Source organism: Helicoverpa zea, chromosome 11 (genome assembly GCF_022581195.2).
Source record: "Helicoverpa zea isolate HzStark_Cry1AcR chromosome 11, ilHelZeax1.1, whole genome shotgun sequence".
Taxonomy (NCBI): Eukaryota; Metazoa; Arthropoda; class Insecta; order Lepidoptera; family Noctuidae; genus Helicoverpa; species Helicoverpa zea.
The window spans coordinates 10,435,156-10,457,678 of NC_061462.1; the positions used below are offsets into that span (position 1 = coordinate 10,435,156).

The 22,523-nt window shown below is 33.8% G+C and overlaps 1 long non-coding RNA gene across 1 annotated transcript; it reads right to left on the minus strand.

Annotated features, from left to right (window-relative positions):
• Window positions 1-236: 236 nt before the first annotated feature.
• Window positions 237-8,591, minus strand: LOC124634371. The gene is made up of 2 exons (XR_006984853.1): window positions 1,162-8,591; window positions 237-1,001 (listed from the first exon to the last, which is right to left on the minus strand). It is a non-coding gene; the product is annotated as an uncharacterized LOC124634371 (long non-coding RNA).
• Between the last annotated feature and the right edge of the window lie 13,932 nt (window positions 8,592-22,523).

Consider the following 22,523-nt stretch of genomic DNA (forward strand, 5'->3'; position numbering starts at 1 on the left):
ATTTTGTTAAATTTATTTTAGTTTTAACCTCGTTTTACCATAGGTTTAATGTTTTATTTTTTTAGTATGAGTTTCAGGTATTTCTGAAATGTTACTACTTCAACGATAAGGTACAGTTGCATGTTTTATTATTTTAGCCCTTTATTTTTGAACCTGGTAAAGTTTTGTCCCTACTCGTAATGATACATATCACACAATACATTCCAACTAAGGCAAAAAGCAAAATAAAAAACAAATAACAGTTATGACTAGTTTTTATTCTCTTATACAAACATCGAGTTACACCAAGTACATAATATCTACTGAATTTGGCAAGTATTCACTACTGTTATGTAAACTCACACAACCACGCATAGACGTCATATCGTTATATATTACCATTTATATGTACTTTTAATATATAAGAGGTAGCCAATTACATAATTTTACTGATATCATCCCTTCAGCCGCCTGTATCGACATAAATATTAAATTCGTAGATTTATTACAATAATGATATATTTTTATTATTGTCACTTTAACTATGTAGTTAAAATCAAAACTACATTCAAGTGATATTGTCGGGAACGGTAACACAATATAGTTTAAGATACATTTTAAAGTCAATTTCGACATTTTAACACTAATGGCGGTGAAGGGACATTTATGTTTTACTCATTATTTCTACAATTAATCTAATTTTGATGTTTCATCAATATCCTGTTTTCAGCAAAACACACTAAGTAAATAAGTATTTAATAATACATCAAGAAATTTTGACAAACATATCTCTGACAATAATTTAGTATCTAATTTACAAACAGCTGCCTAAAAATATATGACCTAACACATAACTTTAAATCCACGAGGATCCTGATATTTACATTTTTTGTGTGAATTTGATAAAATGCTTAAACAACAAACCCTGTATTATGATCCTATGAGTATCTTGCTCTTTAAACTAATCATTTTTATCATGGATTTGAATCTGCCCAGGACAGCATAGACAAAAAAGCCTGTAACTATAAGGGTCAATTCCCACTGAAAGAGCAGCGGCCGGCAGCGGCCGTAATTGCAAGGGATTGAGCGCGAGCGCGGCGGGCCGCGCGGCGCCGCACCGCGCCGCACCGCGCCGCGCTCTTACGGCCGCTGCCGGCCGCTGCTCTTTCAGTGGGAATTGACCCTAAGGCCCAGACTTCACCAAAACGGAGCGAAGGAGTTTTAAATACTTAACCAATATGAACAAATTCTATGGGTCGTTTAAAATGTTCTCCGCTTCGTCTTAGTGGAGTAGTAGGCCTATGGCCATCTGACTTTTTCTTAGAGATATACATGTGGAAAGTTTAGACAATGTCATGATTTATTTAACATTTTAAAATACTAACATTCATCAAAAAATTCTACAGTACATACTTAATTATAATGTGTACTTATTATTAACTGATTTCCTTAAAGGTTCTATATTTGACTTCAATATATTTTGTCACATACAATTTGGCAATACATTATATTTTTAAGTACTTATTGATTGCATCCACATGATATTTACCTGTATTTTTTATATTTAAAAAATTTACTGAGCACATTACAATCAGGGTGAAAATACTAGCGTGCCTTTTAGTCACAGTTTTTAAGTGTTCAAGCTTTTAAATTGCTTAGGACATCTCTCACTCTTTCATCTATTTAATATTTCTACGTAATAAACTATGAGGTAAATTTTCTTATTACTTTCTAAATTACCAAATTATGTTCTTATTGTTTAAAACATAAACCATTTTATCAAAGGACGGTAACTATCAATGTTAATGTTAAATAAATAACAATTTCAAACGTTCAATATTTTGCGGTTTGAGCTTTTTGATATCAACAATTATTTGTTTCAAATTCTTAAAATGCCTTACAAAACGATTATGTTTATATACCTATATTATAATTGCCTTATTTATACATCAGATTTCTTATTGAGTTGTGATTACAAAAGGTTTGTAGATACCGGCTAGATTTTGTACTATATTTTCCTGCGTTTAAAATAAAAAAAAATATTTTAATTCCCTATATTGATTCACTACAATCAATAATAATATCATGGGCGTATTTACAGAAATATACATTGCGAAAAATACGTTTTCGAATTACAGTTTTGATTGTATCGACCTGTATACATTAATTTAAACTAGACTTAGATACAACATACATAGAGTAAGCTTTAAGGTATCTTCAAAATGAGTTCAACTCATTCAATAAAACTAATATTTGATTTCGAAGGTTTTTATAAACTAAACCTGTCATAAAAATTTCTCCGAATTAACATAAATTACAAAATTACAATTTATTTTTTAAGCAGGCGGTTTGGGTCCACAATTATGTGTGCTTTGTATATAGACTATTCTTCCTCTGTATGTGTGTAGAGCAGCCTTGCACCAGGGTCCACGGGAGCATCGCCAGCGAATTTTGCCATTTCTAGCGCAGCCGTTGAATCTGAACCGGTAGCCACCGACGTTAATCCCCATCTTTCCTTGCTTACTGAGACAATAGGAGGCAAAGGAGTCGATGCCCGTACCAATCAAGCCAACTGCAACAAATAAACATGTTAAAATCTGGTAGAAGAACCTTTTTAGATTTTTGTAAAGCTATTGAAGATTACCTTTTAACTGACGTGATTTAAAATGCCTAAATTAATTGGTTGCTGCATTGTATTTTTTCACAACATGCGGTACTCAATTGATGAAGGCATTATTGGGAATAAAAACTTTTTATATTTGGTACTATTTAAAAAATATATTACCAAATATATTTTTAATAACAACTGTAAAAAACATGCCATACATTTACCATCATCGAAATTGATACTAAACTCATCTTCCATTTTCAGTTCGTTTCGGCCTGTCAAACCGCGGTCATCTTGTCGTGCACGTCGGCGAACACAAGTTCATCAAACACGAATGCTACAAGAAGAAGGTGCGGTGGACTTGCAGCAAACGCATACAGTTGGGCTGCAGAGCAAGCATTACTACACATGACACTATGATCGTCAGGTCATTCTTGGTACACAACCATGATGCACAGAAAAGTGTGGGTATAAGTCCCAACAAATGATTGGAGAATCACTAAAGTGGTAATACGCGTATAAGTAATTTTTTACGACATTAAACAATATGTTCGTATTTTTTTTTGTATTGTTAGTTTTTTTATTCGTTGCGATAGTATTTCGTCTCTTCTGTTAGTATTTCGCAAATAAACGTATTTTTGTATATTTTTAAGTTACTAAGCTTATAATCGCTATGCGCTAGAGATTATCTTAGCTTTCTAAAATGATCTGAAGTTTTGAAAATCCAAATTTAGTCCTAGTTTTATTTTATTGTAAGATTATGATCATTCCTTTATTTTTATTTTTGATGTTTATTCGAATATATTGTGTATGATTTGAAAAGATTTTGGAAATCGTGTTTTTTAGAGATACATTTTTAGCTAGTTTCATGATTTTTCCAGAGATTGTTGTAATCACTCTATTCATAAGTAAATAGGCAAGTGCCTTAGGAAAGTGTCTTTGAGCACTGCGCATTCGATGCGCGGTTAAAATAAGCTTTAAATAATATCATTAGTTTTATAATTAAATACAATTTAAGCTCGTAAGCCACAGTACACTTAGGTATAAGGCATTATTTTTTTATAATGTTGACACTGTTTGTAATAAAAAATATATAAAAGAAATGTTTTTTCTTCTACCTCTGTACCTTTTCGATGTGTTCGTTTAATAAAGGACTTTAGTCTAAAATAAGATTTTCTTCAAAACAAAAAATATATATATATTTTAGTGCTGCAATCATTTGTAATTGGTTTAAAATAAAGGTATTTTTAATTTAAAAAAACCGTTTTATTTTGAGCGTTTAAAACTTATTTTTCAGAAACTTATAGAGCTGGATCCAGTTATGGTAAGGGATCTTTACTTTCTCTTACCTAGTCGAGATCAACCGCTTTATCTACCTACATCCTTTTTCCGAACCTCTTCTGCATAAATATTGGAAACTGGTTTTAAGCATCGAGAGGCTTTGAATGATTTTATAAGTTTTAGAATACCTGTCTTTATTCGGTAGGTAAATATGGTTAAAAAACAATAGAATCTATTTTAAATAATTTAATCAGATATGGCACATAGAATTCTTCAATACACTATTCTACTACTATTATAACTATAGATACACACACTAAAATATGTGCCGCATTGGCCATTTGGTAAAAGACTATCCAGTTATTGTTCAACATCCGATAAAAGTAAAATCTAATTTAACAGACGTTTTGCAAATTACAAGTCCCAATTAATAACACAATTCATCAGTATGGCAAACAATTTGAAATCGACTAGAATACATTCGTTGGTATAATATTTTCGCTATTGCACTAGGTAACAAACACTAATCTTGCATCAAACTTTACTGTAACGAGAGCCATTATTTCTTTAGCTTAAAATTCTTAGAGGTTTGGCATGTGTGACCATAGAAGCCCTCGCCAGTTTGGAATATCACTCCATCTACGGTTCTTATCACGGCCCTGCAGTTTCTACCGTTTCGAAACCTGCAGTACCAGAGCTGCACCTTTTTTTGGCGGTAAGCGTTGTGTGGTCTGTAGTAGAAGCCTTGGTAGAATAGCGATGGATATCCACTGCGCCTTATAATGTGAGCTGATGGCAAAAATTGACAACATTATTGATAAAAAATAATGTATTACTATTTATGTAACTATTAGTACAGCATAAGTGCCCAAATTTACTAAATTCTTTACAATTTTTATTTATACCTACCTTACTACTACGTTGTGTGTGTATCACTATGTTGCGTTTAGCATTACCATACACCTAAATTGAGAATTTAAAAATGAGAAAACACATTTTAAAAGAAGTAGTTTAATTTCATTATTTGATTTATTTAGGTAATTACAAAAACTATCACATTGTACATACCAAGTTATTAATCATATTTTTTCTTCCATTATTTTATCTTCAATGGTTATGTCTATGGTGTTGGCCCTTCCAAGTTCTACTAATAATATTACCCGAATACGTCCAAAGAACAGCTTTGCAGTCGAACCTGTTTCTATGGCATCTCCACCTCACCATACCGGCTCTGTTGGTCAAATGACGGTAGTAGCGATGATCGTCAACCAACAGCATTGGTCTACCATCCTCGGACACCGTTATTTCAAAGGCTAAAATAAAAACCAGTCAAAAGTTTCAATTGTGTTTATATTTACATCACCATCCTCCGAGCCTTTTTCCCAACTATATTGGGGTCGGCTTCCAGTATGGCTTATGGATATATGACCGGATGGCTTATATTTACATCAAGTATTCAAATATTTTTATGGATTTATCTGTTTGTATGTTTCACGTCCTTAGCTTGCTAGGCGATCATGTGATTAACTAACCGCACCGGTAAGAAGTCATTCAAATATGTACGGAACTGCCTGGTAGAGTAGACGAAACAGGTGAGTTGATTCGGACGTGTAGGTTCCTATCTTAGTACGAGTATCTACTATTAAAGTACGGAGCTCCCCACCAGATCCGTCTAAAAACCTGTGTATTCGTCCCCACGATGGGACGTCTGCACCTTAAGCTAACAAATAAACAAAATAAATTTAAAAGCATGGAATATAATACCATTTATTGAAGGCAGAACAAAATGACTAACATTTACGTACAAAACATTCTACATAGTATTATTTACAATCTTAATGACTTCGCCATAATTTAATTACGTGTTTAATTCTACAAAGCAGCTTGTTACTCGTATTTACAACTTATTTCTAACATCAATTTATAAACAGGTATCGTTTCCGTAGAATAATATAAGACCCCTTTTAAAGGAAAAAGGTAGGCTTTGATGACTTGCAGCAAACGACATCGAATGAGTTCCTAACTCTAATAACAGTAATAACCTAGGCTTTGTTAAGTTTTATAGGTTTAGTCACCTTAGGTTTTCACGTTATGAGTATTTCGATTTATGTTTTATATTATATTTTAAAAACTGACTAAAAGTTACGTGTAGATTGCACAACATAATTATTTTGAGTGCAGTCCGGCCTTAACATTTCAATTTAAATTACCTAGAATAACTCAAAACTACCTCAAGAAATATTTTATGTTTCTTTTCTTAAATAATACAATCTCAGTTAATAAGTATTTAATATCTATTTAAAATTGTACAGGTAATTTACTGTAAATATCTTCTACCAGATCTATTTATAAAATGATTTATCAGTGAAAATACTTAATATTAGTTTATAAATAGTTAATCCTAAAAGGATTAGCTGTTTTCAAATAAACAATAACCAAAATATAATTTATATAGAAATATTGCGCAGCTTTGCAACGCAATATCGTAGTGTAAATTAGTAAAAAAAATAACCTTCATAGACTTAAAAACATTCAATAAAAAAAAACAGGGTTAGTCAGCGTAAAGTGCCTAAATATTTATTAAAATCTGGATACCCAACAGACTTTTAAATTTCACAGAAACATATTTTGCTAATGAAATAAAACTTTATAATATTCTCTATTACTGGGTATATTACGTATCAACGTTTAAAAACACAAACATTAAGTACCTAATAGTATACCTCGAAATGTTTCACCTACTACATTTCTTTAATATGATACATGTTTCTAATTGTCTAAACAACATTAGAGAATTCGCTGACCACAATTTGTCACCGAGTGTATGTGATGTCTCACCACCGAATAGTGTTCTATCAAAAGACCTCTTCATCATCACCATCACATTAAAATAGAATTCAAAAAGAACCTTCTAAAAGGGGCCAGCGTCCAGCGCCTGCCCACATCCTTTGTCAGATTGTCTGACCATCTCGTAACCAAATATCCATCTTTATAGTAGGGAACATACCTAATTTAACTGCCCCGAAGATATCCCATTCCTGTGCTGGTGAAGCCACACCTATCATCATATATGCATTTCAAAACTCCTCTTTTAACCGTTTTCTAATAAAACGTGATTAATATTATAATTAATAAAAAGAAGATATTAACAAAAAAAAAATAACTTACGAGTATAATACATAGTCCTGATAATGGACATAAATCAATAAACTAAAGATCTTGAAAAAGGTTACAAATTAGAAGTTTACGCGGTCTGCTAGTTCTATTGTCCTAGTTGAAATGGTGTGACATGCTAGGGAGACATTTAGAAGTTAATATCACTTTTGGGATGACGTCAGGCAGAAGTTGAATGGACATTCGGCTCCGTCCCCGAATAAAATTGGGATGAGGTTAATAGGATGAAGATGATCACTTTAGTAGGATGGCAATTAATGGTTATGCTGATCATTAAGTTTCATGATGTAGCTGCCATTTGTAATGGCTATTGCTCTGCATTTGTTGAAGGACCTGCAGCACCTCCATCGGGTCGTACCCCGTCGGCTTATGTAGTGCTTCATGAATCGATTGTTCCCTATCATGAGCACGTTCCGACCGTTCTGCTCCATGAACGTCGCTCGCCGAAGCCCTGGAAACAGCCCTGAACATTTCAGTTAGATTGAATCCTATGCACGACTTGATAATAAAATTCCGTGTATTGACATTTTGACCGAAAAGCTCTTTGATTCGCTTAATTCTGGTATCGGCAGAATGCTCAGACGTTGTTGTATCAGCAGAATGCTTTGTAATTATAACTGCAATGTGTTATAATATTTTTTTATTAAACATACAAAATATATAGGAATAATATTTACATCTTCATAACTAATAAACAATTGATATACATACGTACAATGTACTTCAAACAATAATCTAGCGACCCTAAACAATATTTGGACGAAGAATATGAACAAAAATAATCCTTTCATGCATCTAATCTCGACTTTTTTCATCGGCAGAATCCTCTTCATCGTGTGTGTGTTGACTAGCTTTGAGCAGTTCTTTTCCTCTAGTGACAGCTGACCCTTTGCATCCATGGTGTCTCCGAATACACCTCCAAGACGTCCTCTCTCCATGGGAATAGTCTTGACGATACTTATAACCTTCATGCAGAAGAATTAAAGCCCCCCTTCTACTCCTAGTGAGCAAGAACCCTTCACAATCTGTAATCAAATGAAATATATCACGCAAAGAAAACTTAAAAGAATTCAAAAGGAATTAAATGGAAATTACGGCGTTAATTAAGTACGATATATTCAGATAAACAGAAATATCTTAACTCTAGCTAAACCAATTAGGATTATAACTTCTTCTAGGTACATTGTCGTCAAAAATTATTGTATTTACGTTGGTGTTTCCTTAATACTTGTCTTGGTGTAGAATTTGATTTACTATTAAAATCTATAGTAGGTTTTTGATACTGTGAATCTACTTAAATTAGTTTTAAAGGCATCTGAGCAGTATTCGTTACTATGAAGTTAATAATTAAAAACAATAATTCTGAATGTAGTCAGGAAGGTATCGATTAATTATTCCTACAAATTAATCACCACACAATAATAAAAATGATTAATAAATACTAAATTCAATCTTAACATAAAAGAAGCTCACGAAAGCACTAGTTGCCAAAAATTATTCTATGAGATAATAAAAAGAGCATTATTTTCTAAAACATAAGAATTAGCACAAACTACACACACCGGCACAATTAGAGGAACACAAAAAAAATACAGTTTTATTTTAAAATAATAGCTTTTAATGCAATTTTTTCACTTAATTCGAGCTTGTTTACATGTTACACGTATAACACAACTAAAACTAGGAGTAAACATTAATAAAATTGGTAAAAATACAGTAAAATAACAAATAATGAGAATCTTAAAATTTTCTAAACAATTGTAAAAATTAAATTAGTGGGGGAAATCTTTAAAAAAAACTTAATTAATACCTTGTATTGCCCCCGCGGGCTCTAATTAATGCTTGAATGCGTCTGCCCATACTCATGATGACATTCGCGATCATTTCTTGGGGTAAGTTGACCCACTCTTCGACCAGCGCCAACTTTAGCTCTTCAACATTCCTGGGAGGTGGAATTTTCGCTCTTACCCTTCGCCCAATCATGTCCCAGACATGCTCTATTGGATTCATGTCTGGTGATCGTGCTGGCCAGTTCATTTGGGTGATTCCGATTTCGCTAAGGTATTCGGTAACCACGCGTGCAGTATGGGGCCGTGCATTATCGTGCATAAACACAAAATTTTCGCCAATGAATGGGGCAAATGGCATTACATGGGGTTCTAAGATCTCTGTAATGTATCGATGTGCAGTCAGAGAACCTCCATCGATGATGACTAAAGCCGTGCGTGCGGACAAAGTAATGCCACCCCATACCATAACGGACCCTCCACCGTATGACACCGTTTCGGTAAAATTTGCTTGATGGTAGCGTTCTCCTCGATGCCTCCACATCCTTTCCCTTCCGTCGATGAAATTGACACAAAATCGGCTTTCATCAGAGAATAAAACATGACTCCATTCTTCAGACCAATTTTGGTGTTGACGAGCAAACGCTAGTCTTGCAACTCGATGGCATACCTCAAGCTTGGGCGCTTTAGCTGGCACGTATGACTTTAAACCGGCATCATTTAACCGTCTTCTTACTGTTCGTTCACTAATATGCACATTACGCACTTCTTCTAAAAGATTTCGGGTCTGAACTGCAGTTTGACGACGATTTCTCAAAGTTTGCACCCTTATAAAACGGTCATCTACGGCACTGGTTGCACGATTTCTGCCTTGTCCCCGCCTCCGCACGTAAGACCCCGTCTGCCTGTACCGTTTAACATTACGGTGGATCACAGATACGGACACACCCAACCTTCGACTCACTGAACGGTATGTGTGACCTTCCTCGATCATTGTCACAGCTCTGGCGACATCAGTTGCGGGCAAATCACTCATTTTCGATGCAATACAATGTTAATTCTCCAAGTAACAACAACAAAGTGAGCTAGGGCCACCATTGACTGCATAAACAAATTTCTTATCCAAAACACTTAAACGCCCTAATTGTCAACAAACACTTATGAGGGTCCAATTTCTGTTAAATTATTGAGGGATGTCAAAAAGTCTCAAAAGGGTATGTCATAAGAGGGTAATAAATAAAATAAAGGAGCCACTTGTAAATATTCTCATAAGAAATAAAAAAAAACGTCTTTTTTTTTTGTGTTCCTCTAATTGTGCCGGTGTGTGTATTTGCTATCATTATTAACATTCTCACTAAGATTGTCTGCAGGAACATCGTTTAAGTTATCAACAGAATTACAGTTACTTTCTACGGTGGGGGCAGTTTTATTTTGTTCCACTTGGTTTTCGTCTGACTGTGTGGGTTCATTAACATTAATATCATCCGTGACGTTAACGTAAACATTCTCTTCGTCATGATCATCGTGGTTCGGTTTCTCATCACTCACGTTATCGGTCGTCGAGTGAACAGTCATTGAGTTTTCTAAAGGCAGTAAATTATTGCAGTTACAAGTACTATTAGCAGTCGCATCGGTCGTAAGAGGGTCGATTATTTGATCTTCGTCACAGCGATTTACTTCGATTTCAATGTTAGACTCGTCAATATTAGATTCAGAAGGCAGTGATGTGAAAAGGAAGTTTTGTGACTCTTTGTTTTGTGCTTGTCTTAGCTTTTCTAATTCAAGTTCTTCGCCATCAGAGAGTATTTCTATTGGTGCGTCGTCTCTTACTACTTCAATGACGTCATCATCTGATCCATTATCTTGCAATTCTGTCATCACATTAGTAATAAGTAGATTCTCTAATCCTTTATTGTTGGAACCTGAAAAAAGTAATATGTTACAGTACCATCGAAACCATTTCACTAAGGTAACACTAGTTAATCAGTCTTTACCATTTCTAAAAGTCTAAGAGAGCTTCGATGTAGCATGCTAAATAATGGGACTGGGCGGGCAGTATCAATTGCTAACATTGAAAGAATGATACGAAAAATATTTTTTAATAAAAAAGAAAATAATCTTACAGATCGCTTTACTTATAACATATTGGTTTTGTCTTTCTGAGTATCACACCAAAAACTTCGAATAAAAATTATAATCTCCTAGATATTATGCTAACATCAAGTATCCATTTTAGAGGACGATAAATCGGTCGATAGATCTTATTTATTTATGAAATAAACTATAATTTCTGAGTAATAATATTCACAAGAAGACTTAATATTAAGTTGTCTGACAATCAAGGTACCTCAATCCACATTCCAAAAACCTTATCATAATGATGAATCTGCTACCATGAAAGATAAATAAGCCGCCCAATTTAATAAAAACTAAGAAAAATCGTAATATCTAAAAATATGAAACATCAATCAGAAATAGTAACCTGTACATTTTAAACGTTATGAAAACTTCGGTATTCATAATATAACATTTCTTGCTTTGACATGATTATGGTCATTTGTGATCAAAATCCTTCTGTCGATGATCCTTACTTTACATTTGCACCCGAGAGAGGCTCTCTTGGAACATCGCCAGTAGCTTCTCATCTCGTTGCCATATTCTCTGTAGAACCTGTGCCCGTGGAGAAGAAGTACTTGGCCGCCCTTTCCCGTCACGTAAATGCGACCTGGTTGTGGTAACCCTGGAAGTGCACGAAATTGACGTAATTTGAAGTGTTTGGTTATGGTTACTTGACAAGAATTCAAATTCATTTCTTCAATTAGATAACAAAGGTCCGTATTAATAGGAGAAATCTATATTAGTACTTAATAACAAATAACGACCTAGTTCTATCGACCAGCGTTCGTACAAGGGGCAATTGACTGCAGAAATCTGTTACGATAATGCTACATGTTTTGATATCGTCGCCAGTCATCTGTTTTTAAAAAGTTACAAGAAGAAGAATGTACAAAACATTACCCTTATTTGCGTCATGTGGTAAAAGCGACTTATGTAAGTAGTGACATAAGGGCATAGTCGTGATCAGATTCTGAAGGTACACTCGTATCATAAGCAAGCACTAACAATAAAATCTTTAACATTTTTTCACGAAGCAGGTGAAATAAAAACAGCAAAGAGAACATATAAGAAGAATTTTAATATGAAACAATTAGGTAATTACCTAATAACTAACGAAAAATATATATTCTAAAATCTATAAAATAACTGCTGTACAAAATATTAATGTACGTGAACACCTAAAATGGCTATGATGCGTCTACCCATAGTGTGGACCTTGGCTTTGCATGGGGGGTGACTGTAGTAAGAAGTGCAGTACCAAGTAACTTTGTCACCAGAAGATGCCTTTCTGTTATAAGTGTATCGGCCCAAGTGTAATATCACACCGCCTCGTTGGGACACAGAAAAACGGACGGCTGGAAATCAAGAGCATCATTATTAACGTACTAGCTCCTGGCTTCCCACGGGATTGCTATTTTCTTTAATATTCTTCAATAATTTTCTATCATTCATTGAATACCTTGCCGGGGAAAATAATTACCTACTTCTGCGCTGTCTTTCTCGTGATGAGATATTCTTAGACTTCAGCGACTCACTATTCCACAGAAGATAGAGTACAAAGTCTTAATAAGTTGTCGGTGTGTGTTGAAATTGAAATTTTGAAATTTTATTTTGGTCAGTTGGCAGAAGTTACAAAACATTTTTCACATTTGCGAGGCAGTTTTCTATCCAAGTCGACATAAAAACGCAAGAATTAAAAATATAAATGGTATATTTATCTTACTTACAACATTTACTAGGTGTAGGTAATAGAACTATTAAAACAGGTACGATTTTAAAAAGCGGAGATCGCCTTTAGCCGCTGCGGGATGATTGTGATCATTATACAAATTGACTATTCTGTCTTCTATAGTATGGACCTTAGCCGTGCAAACACTGCTAGTAGCGCATTTCCAAATCTTTTTGATATGTTGGAGGCAGTAAGTACGCCAAAGGAAGGAATAGCCATTGACAATGAGGTGCCTGGTCCCTCTTACCGAAGTTTTGTAGTAAACTGAAAAGAGATTTCAATTCTTTTGTTTAGAAATAATTGATAATAACACTAATATAATCTGTCCATGATCCATTCGGATGTATTTTGATAGCCTCGTAAGGCATGGTGTCCAATACCTTGCAACGTCACAACAGATTCACAACGCCAATCAAATAAATCAGGAGAAATAAGTACATATAATAAAATAATTTCAGGACTTGGAAGAAGTTTAATACTTATTATCAACGACTAGTTCGGCTATTGCAACATCTCACACAAGTTTATCATGTTTTTATATTAAAAAAATATTTGACATAATTACAGTTAGCTACATATTTTTCAAAATAGATTACAAGATTTTAATCGTAAGGAAAGTTAGACTTTAAAATCTAATGACACCTTTCCATTTCCATTATACTATTGAGATTTTGATATCTTACATATTTACATTTGTAACGTAAACTGGGTAAAATATACCAATAATCCTATTTAATTTTCCTCAAAAATCTTAATAATATATAATAATGCCTTCAAATTGAATACAACAAATTAATGCATACCTACTATCTATGACATTTGTATCATTGTGTAAGGTTAGGTACCATGTCTCCTGAGATCGGTCTATTCAGATTTAAATTAAAAAAGAGTTCAACATAATATAACATAACTTTATCGTAAAGAGAGTTCATGTTACAATCTCCTGGTACTTATAATTTATATTTAATTTAAATAGATATACAATAAATCCATGTAGCCATTAAATAAAATCATATTTACTATGGTTCCAACATTGCATCCACAGTGTTATTTACCTACTACCAGAAACTTCAATCCGTCCATTCTCCAGTAATTTTTTTTCTAGTATCTTCCGTATAGAAACAACATAAACCGGTATTTCATACACTCATAATGTAACTATTTTGAATTTAACTTTACTCAATAATAAGTATTGTGGCAGTTTTCTCTCCAGATCGTTTCAACCGGATCCATTTGCCATTTCTGCGGACATACCTTGGAGGTGGATGGTCGTGAGGGTACTTACTAGGTCCATGTACCGAGTTCCCCTCTTTGCTGGTGTGGATAGTCGCACGACAGCCTTTGCCTCTATTCGAACACTTCCAAAGAATTGTACCAGAGTTCTTCGACACAAAATATTTGCTGTAAGTGTATTTGGCGTACATAAGCAGTGGGTGCTTGCCTTTTGTTGGTATAAAGATGGCTGTGGAATTCAAAAGTGGTTATTTTCATTTATGGTAAAGGCAATAAAATAAAATATTACTGAGAGCAAAATTTTGGTCTAGTTAATTTGAGGGTACTTGAATAAATAAAAGTAAATTTTCAAATTATTTGGGTTTATTTAAGTGAAATCAAAATGTACTTTTTTTCAAATAATACATAAAAAAATTTAGTTACATATAATCATGACAAATTGTTGTTTCAAAATTGGAATTACGGGCCGACTCTTATTTGGTGCAATTGAATGTTGCTGCCAGTCAGTAAAAAATGCTACCTTCCCTTGAAAAGTGTCAGGTTTCAACTGCACACAAGATGCGGTGGCACATGCATGTCAATCATAACAAATAATTGTTGGTTGCTCAGGTTATTTCCAAAACAAATTAACGGTTGCTGCATAAATAGAAATCAAGACGAATAAAATAAGTGGGGTCATAGAAAATACGGCTGAAGAATGAGGTGGCCTGATTTCCTATAAAAGGTTTCCTTCTTGGCTAAACAAACCTTTCACATTCAAAATTTGGAAAATATTATAAGTTTTTCCACTATAGATCATTGGATCACCGCCTATCTACGATAGTTGAAACTTTTTACAATATTTAAGTAGTAATTCACACACTGGTTTTCATGAAGAACCCCCTTCATTTAGCTGGATATTTTAACGTATTCACCATGCGAGGATCTCAAATATTCAGGAGGATTATGATTGTGACTGTGTTCTCCAAGCTGAAAACCGTCATTTGAGCTTGAAACTGTGGCTTTACAGCCCTTAGCCTTTTTAGTGCATTTCCAAACAGTAACGTGCGTGTTGGTCTCAAAATATCTGCTGTATGTGTACTTTTGATACATCAGAAGAGGGTATTTGCTTTTCGTAGGTATGAAGATTGCTGTGAAACAGAAAGGCATGTAGAAAAATGAGTTTCAGTTATTAATCACTTCCTTGAAGATGTAAGTTAGTACGAGAAGGTATTTCAAGATTTGTAACCTTTATTTATTTTGTCTGAAAGGAGATCAAATGTTCATTACATATCACTACGTTTTACATTTATACATCTTACACAGTCGCCTGATAACTTTTATCGGAAAAATATGTTCGACCTTTTAACAGCTTTTGTAAAGAAAATATGTACTAACTAATTAATTCTGAAGTATTCACTTTCCATATAACCTATAGTTCTTTCGAACACACACAACACACTAACGTGTGTGTGGTATGTGATTCACACTAATGTCTATTGGTAGCATCTCATTTCGGCAATTTCCCTTCAACGCGGTCATGTTCTGTCATTGACCATTCAATTCTTCTTAGCTTTTCTTAGTTTCACAGTGAGGTGGAGGATCATGATTGTGCTTAGTTATGCTATCAACATACCAGCCCTCTCCACTGCATACTCTTGCTTTGCAACCTTTATTTTCTCTGGTACAAATCCAAACAGTGACTCCGGTGAACTTTCTTTCCATATTGTACGTGTATTCTTTATACATTAGGACGGGATGTTTGCCTCCTAAAGGGATAAGCCGGCCTGTGAAAGATTTTGTGGTATATAAACACATTGAAGGTTAACTTAGAAGGATTTTGATTACGTTAAATAATAAAACGTAAGTGCCTTTTCGATTTATTGAAAAGAAAATATAAAATGATATTTGGTGTTTTAGATTTTTGATATGAATGCCTTTTCTTTTGGCGACTCATTATTGCAGGTTACATTACTAACTTAATTTTCACTCGTAATCGTTTATTCGTCATCCCCAATAATCCACCGTCCTGCCGAGGTCCTAGATGTAGGAGGCCCATGATTATGGTCGTTTCTTCGCACTATAATACTGTTAAATACAAAACAGCTGGCTGGACAGCCGAAGTGTACCCGCACACATCTCCATACTTCTGTACCAGCTTTATTAACTCTGATCTTTTTAAAACAATGACTTTCATACTTGAGGATGGGATTCTTGCTGCCAATATCCATGAGTTCGAATTCTGAAATATAATCATGGAACAAGTATTGCTATAGAAAAATGTTATTTCGATTAAAAAGGATACTTTGGTACGATTTTAAATTAACAGGTTTGAGAATGATACATCAGATTTTTTATTTGGTTCATATTCAATGCATACTCTAGTACATAATTTGTTGATTGGCCTATAAGTATAATAAATACGGAACATTATTTAGTTTCTGTTCCTTTTTTGGTTTCTTCTTCTTTCTTTACGATCCATCTCGCGCCGTTGCTTGCCTTCTTCGGAGGCTGGTGGGTATGGTGATCTTTCAGTTCGATCTCATCGTCATCGACCAAGCATGAAGCTTTGCATCCTCTATGGACGAGGACACACCTATAGAACACTTTACCAGATCTGTTTGTTTTAACCCTTTTATAAACATGCCCTTTTATAACGACAGCCGGGTATTTCTTGCCTGGTATATATTTGATATCTGAAATTCAAAATTAGAAACATCATTTCACTAGTTACTTATAGTTGTAACGAATTTTTTGGAAAAACTTAAATATTTTTGATCTTCAATCCACAAAAAATACTGCAATATAAAATTATTATACTTTATTTTGTCTTCAATTTCAAAATATACTATCAGCAAATTATGATATTAAACTCTTCCAATATACATGAATGCTAAACACAATTTCAATATAACAAAAAAAAACTGTAATATCAATACTGGGCAAGAAATAAATGTACCTTACCTCCACACTCAGAGACATTTAATGATTACTTAAGTCACTCCTTAGTGACGAAATGTCATACAAATCCTTCACTAAGGAATGGCTTAAGTAATCATTAAATGTCTCTAAGTGGGGAGGTTAGTAACGAAAGAGAAAACATAGATCTTAGTTAACTACAGTGTGATGAACTTCAGCAAAAAATAAACCGTCTACATATAAGTAGAAACCCTTCCCCTATATGTATGAACTAAAAACTTGTACTATCCTATGCACATCGACATCTTCGTAGAAAACTAGCTTTGTAACTTTCTGTAGAGAGCAAAAAACCCTGTGCTATGTAACTGAATCCAGGACTATCACCATATTCTATAAATGGCAGTTAGAAGGATATTTGATAATATCCTTTCTCAATGTCTAGTGCAGAAAACTTAAAGTATTTCAAAAAGTCCTTTTTGATTCATCAACAAAAATGATAAGATCACGCAACAATTTAAACTCAAACATCTGTTGAACACCTGTCTAAAAAAAGTGTGGCTGCAAAACGGTTCAACAGACGTTTATAAGTTTTTGTGGTACGACGGAGAATGCTTAAAACTGCAGTTTCTATAAAGAAACAACAAACAATATGTACTTACTTGTGTAAGATTTGATTCAAAATCAACAATTTGAGATTTCATATAAGGCAGTGCATCGTTTTTAAAATATCTTATAAATCTTTTCCATATAAAATCTTAACAAAGTATTTTGCCACGTAAATATCATCTGAGGTATTTTTCAATTCAATTATTGTCTTATTTGTGCGTCTTGATATGACTTAAAGCTAAACAACCTATTAATAATCATTAATATCTGTATTTTTTTTTCATAAGATTTTAACCACATATTCTTCCTGTATATCTATAAAGCCTATAACTATAATATGTTCTAAAACCGGACTGAAATCATTAAAGGCCCCACGATAGGGAGAGTGAATGGGGCCTGTTTGAGTCCACATTTATTTTTACGATTTTTATTTTAAAATGCTGCACCTACTAATTTCAGCCAGTTGTAACTTAGAATAAATTTAAAGATTGTGGCTCATTAAGCTCAATAAGAACAAAACTTTTATTCTAATTTTCAAATCCATTTTATGGACTTGGCTATAGGTATATACCTACTCTTTCTTATGCTTGTGTTTAACAACACATACGAAACAAAAATATATTAAAATACTTGTGCTATTGCAGTATAATACAAAAATATATTGAAGTAAAGACTGTAGGTATAATTATCGGCACAAATCTTGAGCGCTGACCTTCACCTGCGCAGAATTGATTTATTAGCAAAGAACCAATTCCGATGCGCTGCGGGCCAATCACCGCTTTATCCCGCCCCCGCGCCTCACTTCATAACACAAAAAGGACCCATTAATCACTTCTGCGCAGGTGAAGGTCAGCGCTCAAGATTCGTGCCGATGATTATACTACTCTAATCCCACCCGGAGGTTCTCGGTTGATGGCAATGATCATCGTACACAGCTTTGATAGCATCCATTCTGTGTGGCATCGTCTTGACGAAGGCCTTGCATCCAGTCCTTGTTCTTCTAGAACAATGCCAGAGTACTCCCGTAGCTGATAGCACCTTAAAGGTATACGTGTGTTTGTTGAATAGCAGTAGTGGGTGCTTGCCTTTACCAGATGGGATGAGTGTTGCTGGAAATTGATTCGTCGTTTAGAAACAAATATTTGTGATCAAAAGTACAGTGTCAACAACTATGTGATAGGTGGTGAATCGACAAGTGACTCCTTACGATGCGGGATCAATTGTCAAAGCCTCGCAATCTAAAACCCACGCATGTTCCTTTTGGAGCCTTTGTCAAATTTGATACCTTTTTTTTTGGTGGGAAATCATCAGACTCGCTTTGATTACCAGAGACAAAATAATAAAAGGATCCAAATATTACAAAATTAAACGAACACCCTGTCAATAGATCCATTAGCTAAATGCGATATATTTATCAAAGAACATAAATTAATAAACGTACAAACCATCAATTATCATATTAAATAGAATGTACTAGGAACAAATACAGTAAGGCAAATTAAACTGAACACCAATAAATGCTTATTATGATTATAAATAGGTTACAAATTAAATGATATTAGTATAACATTTCAAATAGTATAATACTTATCTAGGTTTAATTAGGACATCTAATTATAATAGGAAATATAATGAGGATTTTACAGTCCTGCAATCCCAGCATAACAAATCAGTACAAATTAAAGTAATAAATCGTAAAATAAAAAAGCACCAAATATATATTTATTGCGTCAAGTAAATGTAAAAAAACGGTATAGTATTTATATAGCAAAATTGCTATACCATTTTATGCATTATCCATAAAATCCATGCTTAATATAGGACGGCAAAATTAAAGCCAAAAAAATCACATATTACACAGTAAAATATTTGTTTAAAAAATAGTGTCATGGATTGTGTTAAGAAAGCAAAAATACACTTTTAGAAAGTGAATCCCTAATATTTATGGGACTAACAATTGATGAGTAACATAGCGTAGGACCAAATATAGTTGCCCTGCGGAACGCCAACACCACTTACGTAAAACATTTTTATCGAATCCTTTTTCTAAATAAAACATAATTCACATTGATTAAATAAAATGAATTATCTTGATGATAGAAAGGTGTAGCGACAAAAATGTGTACTTAAAAAGCTCCGATCAAGAATGTAGCTAGAACTTAAATCCTACTTAATAAATGTGAAAGTTTGTGAGAATGTATGGATGTATGTTTGTTATTCAATCACGCAAAAACGGCTGGACCGATTTGATTGAAATTTGGTATGTAGATAGGTGATACCCTGGATTAACACATAGGCTACTTTTTATCAACACACCACGCGGGCGAAGCCGCTGGCAGAAGCTAGTATATGATATAATGATGAAGAGATTTCACATAGAATACATCAATGTTTTTCTTTCCACAATTGCCACACTTCAACTGCATTTACTTAATAACGGCAGATAAAAAAATATTTAAAATGAGTAATTCATTGCTTTTTGTTCTTTTGCTGGCACTGTTTCTAGAGGTCACAAATTATCGAAAACCTACACTCCGGATGAATAGAAACATATTAAATTAAGTATGTGTACGTATGTATCTGGCTCCATTTTCTGCACTACCAAAAATACTTCTATTTCTAAAGTTTTATATCGCTTTCGTATATAATTATATTTTTAAATATTTCGGCAAAATAATACTTGCATAAGTATTCTACTCATCTAATCTAGCTACTATTTTTTTTCCACCTCTATTTGTTATACATTTTGAAGCTTTTTTTATCTAATTTGTTTAAACATTTACTACATTAGGCGTATTTCCATCTCTTAAGTTTTATACGACTGGAAGCAAGCGTGGATGCAAACTGCGATCTTATTACTTTTACTCGCACTCCCAAATATTCTTTGTCTTACTTCAAAAAAGTTAAACAGAGATTCGTCACGTCCTTAAAAAAATTGTATTGAGAATTTTCCTTAAAACATAAACCATTATAAAAACGCGTCGAACGCCCGTTTAACTTTTTTGTAGTAAGACCATCTGTATTCTTTTTAAACTGCGAAATCGTTTTCACCACTGCTACCAGTCATAACCAAGTCTAAAAGCGTCTTGATTACCATAATACTTTTGAACGCACGACAGGATTCTTCCTCTCCTTCATTTATTTAACAGAGTTGCTAATTGCTATCCAACAACATTACAAAAATACTGAGTTTAAAACGATTGCATCATCTACTCCAAAATAACTAATTTGGAAGTTCCGTAATTACTCTAGTTTATGGCGTTCAATGGCTTGAGTTATCGTGCGTATTTTCATGAGCGTCAGATAAAGGATTATAGACCGTGCTTCCAACGTAATCAGGCAATTTTGGAGGTGCGTGGTCATGCGGCTTGTGGGCAAAGGCTCGAGTGCCGAAGCTGATGGCAGAAGCTCTGCAGCCTTTGAGTCTCCGGGAGCAGTACCAGGATATTCTTCCATCTGCGTTCTGTTTTTGATAGCTATAGGTGTATCCTGCTAGGAGAAGCAGAGGGTGCCTACCACCCCTTTTGGTCCAAAGAAATGAGCCTGTTGAAGAAATTCGGCATCAGTATGCTTCTGTAGCTAATTATTTTTTAATGATTGCAAATGATTCAAGGGCTGGTTAATAACCAAACATAGTTTACAATTGTTTTATATCGTGTAATAAACAAAATGTATCATTATTTAACAATATTATAATTACTTTATTTTAAGATTCTGTTCAGTCTGTGCTGTGGCCATAGCGAAACATCTCCATTAAATGGAGGAAAATATAATCTCTTTATATTATAGAATAAATGTATAAAATTTAGAATTGGTATAATATTAAGATACGAAACATTGTGCTTAACTAGAGAGTCGCCAAGGCACCATTCAGTCTATTAATCGTATCAATACACAAATGATTAACAAAAGCATGTTTAAAAAATTATACAAATGAGATTTGAGCCTTTAAAATAATTGTTAGAACGACATTTAGCTACAGCAATAGAAATAGGAAAGATATTTTTCTTTGTAACGAATACGACGATTATACTTTACATAACCAAACACACAATGATAACAAAAACAAAATTTTCGATAAAAGAAAATATCTAACAATTTCAATAGACTCTAACAAAAACATTATTTCTTTTAACAAACCTCGGCTTGCTATGATTATGATCGCCAATAAAGTCTAAGACATCGTACTGTATATTGGTGTACAGTTTTGCGGTACATTTCTTGGCCGTCCCCGGTTGTACCATGGTACACCTCCATTGCGCAGTCTCATTTCGAAATCTTTGCAAGCTGTATGAATAACCTTTGAAGATTAAAAGCTGCCCCCCTCTTTGAGAACGAGCAAATGTTACTGAAAATGATTGGGGTCATGTCATTTCAGCACTTTTTTGCGTACATTTTATAGACTTGGTAGAATTATTTACAAGGTTTTTCAATAAAACGACAATGTTTGTTGCTTATTAATTGGTTTATTAATTAACTGAGAAAACAGTATTGCAGTTTCGCGCTGCATGCGCCATATCAGACTAAGTGTTAAGAATTCTATGATTCGTTACTTTGGGTTTTTGATGTTTTAAAAGGTTTTTAGCTTTATTTGATTAATTTTGAAACGGTTTCTGATTTATGAGTTCTGAATGCGCACACTTTTTACTGTTGATTTCTCTCTTGGCATGCTGTTACTCTATTAAGCTTTTTTCGCGTTTCGGTTTCTCTTAATTATTTTTCCTCATCACTAGTCGAAGACGTGTTTTCTTGTTTACAAGTATATTTGGTTTGTTTCTTCTTTTGTCTATACGCTGATGAATATTCATTCCATTTTTTTCTATATAATCGCTTTTCCCTAGGACTCATATCTTTGGCAAGTTTTCTCTGTCCTTTCGCCAATTTTCTTAAGTATTTCAATCTTTCTTTCTCTTTGTAGCTAGCTAATTTGATAGGATCACTTTTTATTCTAGCTAAGCGACACCTTTCGGCTTCCCGTTTCTTTTTTAATTTCTCTTCACGAGACAATTTTCCTTTGGTTTTAAAAGGGGTCAGTAAGTTCCATACTGAAACAATATAAAATCTTCGGCTTACATTCGAGGTTAAGTAATCTAAAACATATCTGTACGTC